Genomic DNA, 4,958 nt, shown 5'->3' with positions numbered 1-4,958 from the left:
GCTCGAGGCAGTCTTGTCCGAAGCAACAGCAGTCAAAATGCACACGGCAGGACGTCGCGGCTGACCGCTGACTCGTGCCCCTGCCGCCTGCGAGCCGCCGTGGGACTGGGCATGGGGAGAAGGCAGAAACAGCTCTCGAGGGGAGGGGAAAGGGAAAATGTAAGTGTGTTTGCACGCACGTGTGTGTGTGTGTGTGTGTGTGTGTGTGTGTGTGTGTGTGTGTGTGTTTGCGCGCGCGCAGCAGGGGGGAATCAGGCCGAAAAGAGAGAGGAAATCTAACACCGCAGGTCCATTTTGTTTCCAAGTAAATTTCGGTATTGCAAGACTAGATAGGGTAGGGACTTCCCTATTGCTCAGAAACCTGCGATCTCGAGACTCCCGATACGTTATCCTCTTCCAAACCCTCAAAGAGAAGGCCTCTTCTCAGGAAAAGGAAAAACAAAGCTAGAAATAAAATTTGTCTCCGCGGCTCTGGCCATGATAATTAAATCAAATGTCAACGTCCTTTCCTCAGAGGTCTGGTACTTCCAAAGACAAGATGGGAAAGAAAGAGAAAAAAGTATGAGGGTAGAAGGTTATTTGAGGTAGTTTAAAAAGTCGTTGTCCTGGTTGCCAGCTTCCAGGCTAACCCGAAAATGGGGAAAGATGCAGGGCCTGACAGCCCCATATGTGCCATCTGGGCCCCCACTTCCTCCCCTACGCCACCCACCAGAGCCACAGAGCGCCAGCTGGTTCTAGCGATAATTTCAAGACCACAATATCAGTGGCAGAAGATTAGCGAACAGCTGACTCTGAGCTGTTGCAGTCAGGAGAGTGAAACGGCTTATTCACGGTGCCTCCCGCCCGATGCTGAGCACCACAGAGGCTGATTTTCTTTAGTTTCCAACCGACGTGAAATCTGTTTGCTGGATTCTGAAACTATGTGGTCGTGTATCTGTTCCAACTCTTGTTTTCCCAGTGTGGAGATCAGGACTGAGAAAGGACTGTTAGCCAGCGGTGGAACTCAGGGGTCTAAAGTACTTTACAATCACGTATAAGCTTTGTATTATGTATTTATCAGTCATACAGGTGAGAATAACATACTGGAAGCAGGAGTGTCACACATCCCATTTCAGGTTTATGATTTACCTAATTCATGTTGATAACCTGTGTACCAAAGTGCTGCTTCCCAAACTTCCACATGTACGGGAATCACCTGCAGATTCTGTTAGCATACAGATTCGGAATCTGTTGAACTGGGCTCAGTGCTCCGCCTGTCTAACAAGCTCTCAGATGATTCCACTCTGGCCAGTCCATTGAGTAGCAAGGCATGAAGCTGGATGTTCTGCGATTGTGGTCCCTGCATGTGTGTCACCGAGAACCTGTTAAAAATGCAAATTCTCAAACTCCACCTCACACCTGCTAAATCAGAAACTCTGAGGGGTGAGTCCTCCTGTTGCCTGCTAAAATTTGGGAACCACTGGCTGGGCATGGTGGATCATACCTGTAATCCCAGCATTTGGGGAGGCCAAGGTAGGAGGATTGCTTGAGGCCAGAAATTCAAGACCAGCCTGGACAATATAGCGAGACCCCCATCTCTGTAAAAATAAAATCAACAGAGCAAATAGACAAACTACAGAATGGGAGAAAACATCCACAAACTCTACATCCAACAAAGGACTAATATCCAGAATCTATAAAGAGCTCAAACAAATCAGCAAGAAAGAGACAACCCCATTAAAAAAAAGTGGGCAAAACACATGACAGAAGTTTTTCAAAAGATGAAAGAGAAATGGCCAACAAATATATGAAAAATGTTCAACATCACTAATCATCAGGGAAATGCAAATTAAAACCACAGTGAGATATCACCTTACCCCATCAGAAGGGCCATTTTTAATAAGTCAAAAAGCAATAGATGGTGGCATGGATGCAAAGAGAAAGGAATGCTTATATACTGCTGATGGGAATGTAAATTAGTACAACCTCTATGGAAAATGGTATGGATGAAGATTCCTCAAAGAACTAAAAATAGACCTACCATTCAACCAAGCAATCCCACAACTGGGTATCTACCCAAAGGAAAAGAAGTCATTATATCAGAAAGACACCTGCACTCAAATGTTTATTGCAGCACACTTCACAATTGCAAAGGTATGGAATCAGCCTAAGTGCCCATCAACTGATACATGGATAAAGAAAATGTGGTATATGTATGCACAATGAAGTACTACCTAGACATAAAAAGGAACGAGGTAATGACTTTTGTAGCAATTTGGATGGAACTGGAGACCATTATCCTAAGTGAAGTATCTCAGGAATGGAAAAACAAATACCACATGTTCTCACTTATAAGTTGGAGCTAAATGACAGGTATACATGGTTATAAAATGGTATAATGGACACTGGAAATTAAGAAGAAGGGACAGAAGGAGGGAGATGAGGGATAAACAGTTATCTATCAGGTACAATGTATGCTATTTGGTTGACAGGTACACTAAGAGCCCTGAATTCCGCATTATACAATTCATCTAAGTGACAAAAAACACTTGTGCCCCCTAAATCTATTTAAATTAAAAAAATAAATTTAATTTAAAAATTAAAATAAATAAATAAAAATAAATTGTAAAAATTAGCCAGGCTCTGTCGTGTGCCTGTCGTTCTAGCTACTCAGGAAGCCAAGGCGGGAGGATTGCTTGAGCCCAGGAGTTTGAGGCCGCAATGAGCTACCTGTGATGTCCCACTTTGAGACATTCTGCCTTTTAGAGCCAAGCCAATGTACACCTTCTTCCATGTATTGATTTATGACTTTACCTGTAACCCCTGTCTCCCTGAAATGTATGAAACCAAACTGTAACCCAGCCACAGGGTTGCTCAAGGCTTCTTGGGTGTGGCTCTGGGTCATGGTCACATGTATTTGGCTCCAAATAAACTTCTTTAAATTATATTACAGAGTTCGGGTTCTTTTTCATTAACAAGATGGCACCCAACATAGGGCTCAGGGAAGACTCAGGACCTCCCAAAGGAATAGCCTGAACTCGGCACCAGATGCCAGAATGGCCCCCTTTGGTCCCCTGACTCTAAGCTTCTCCTTTGGTGGAACTGGCAAGTCCTCCTGAGCCCTGGACCTCCTGCTCTTGACTGGAGGTCCTGCTTTATTCAGAGCTGTCAGTTCTTTTCCTAGGAAGTTGTTGTTTGGGATCCTATTTGGAGGTGCATTCTGGAGGGTCTTCTCCCTTGCCTCTTTCTCCCAAAATTAACCTCGGTTGACTTTTCTGCACATTTGTGAAAGAGGAAATCAAACTGTCCTGTTCATGGATAAATGAGAGACTTGAGTTACTCAGCTCCAAAGAGAAAGGGCATTTTACTCCTCCCAGCTGAAAGGCACCCCTGGGTGACTGGGGCCCTGAGTGGGAGATGCCTGGAGCAACTCCCTGTGGCATGAGTGGCCCTATAGGGAACCCCCCAACAAAATTAATTAAAAGAAAGCTTGCCCAAGAATCACATATAAGAGCTGTTCACTCAGCATTTGGAGCCCTCTCAGAGGCGGCAGACCCCCAAAGAGAGAAACTGAGACACGTAAGAGATGGGAATGACTCCGTGGGGAAACACCGTGGAGTCCCACCCGCAATCAGCACACTCTGCTCCACTACACTAAACCCTCAACTACAGTTCAGTTGCTTCTTTTAGAGAAAAGTGGGGAACAAATCCTCTAAAAATGAAGAAAGACAAGGAGAACAACCCTCTCTGGTCCCCTGGTGGTTTAAGGCTCCTCTACTCACAAGCATATGTGTAAGTGGAAAGGTTCACAGGCAGGCCAGGTTTTCTAGGGCTCCAGCTGGTTACGGTCAATTTTTGTGGACATTTTAACTGAAAGGAAAATTACATCAAGGAAAATTCAGAGCTCGAATGGTTGACCTGCCACTGTAAGTTAAAACGTCAAGTCTCTTAAGCTTTCTGTCTATTTTCTTTTCTGCCTACACTGAACTTGCTAACTTTTTCTACCGATGTTGAGATAAACTCAATGTTTGTGGTATCACTAATTCAAGGCTACTTGGAGATCTTGCAGCCAGTTTTAGCTAAAGTGCAAACATTTGAAAACTCATTTTAAACTGGAGGAAAAAATGGGAAAAGAAGTTTTTAAAAATCAAACTGCCGTGGAAACAGTTTTACCCAAAACTTTGCTCCACAGGCATTATTAGATTATCTGTTAGGGCAACTAAAGTTTAGCCATGTGAACAAGTTCCAGTTTAGTCAGAAGAAATTTAGATCCAGTCATGTTTTGTACACTGGTGAGTTTGTATTATTATCTTATGGCTAGAGTGCTGACCTAAAAGCTATGGGAACTTTGTGTGTGTGTGTGTGTGTGTGTGAGTATACATATTTAGACATGTTTTATATATGTATGTGTATTATATGCTGTGCTTACATGGTTTACAAATAAGGGAGTGATTATAAATTAATTAAAGAAAACAAAATGCTTTTCTAGTTCACGTGAATTTAGTAATCTTTGGTAAATAAGCTTGGTTATTAAAAAGAAAAAGTATTATTGATAAAGAATAAAGATACTTTTAAATTGTCAGCATACCTTTTTTCCCTGGGTTTTACTGGATATTTTTGTTCTTGTAAGGTGTCAGGGTTTGACACAAAGTTTACAAAACTATAAACCCAGACAAAGACAAAATAATCAGTGTTTGTATGATTTTTTGATAAATAAGGCAAATTTAATGTTTTTGGTCTAATGATAATAGCTAAATCTCCTGAGGCATTAGCAAAAAAAACCCATGTGTTCAACTTTAAGTTTCTTAATTAGGTCAAAATGTCAACATGCCTAAACAAAAATGTGTCTGTAAATTAGAATAAACAAAATATCAAGTACATCAGAGCATGAAATCAGAAACTTATGGTCGGCTGGGCGCAGTGGCTCATGCCTGTAATTCTAGCACTCTGGGAGGCCGAGGCGGGCGGATTGTTTGAGC

This window comes from Propithecus coquereli, unplaced genomic scaffold (genome assembly GCF_000956105.1).
Source record: "Propithecus coquereli isolate 6110/MARCELLA unplaced genomic scaffold, Pcoq_1.0 Scaffold340, whole genome shotgun sequence".
Classification (NCBI taxonomy): Eukaryota; Metazoa; Chordata; class Mammalia; order Primates; family Indriidae; genus Propithecus; species Propithecus coquereli.
This window is presented reverse-complemented; position numbering follows the sequence as displayed.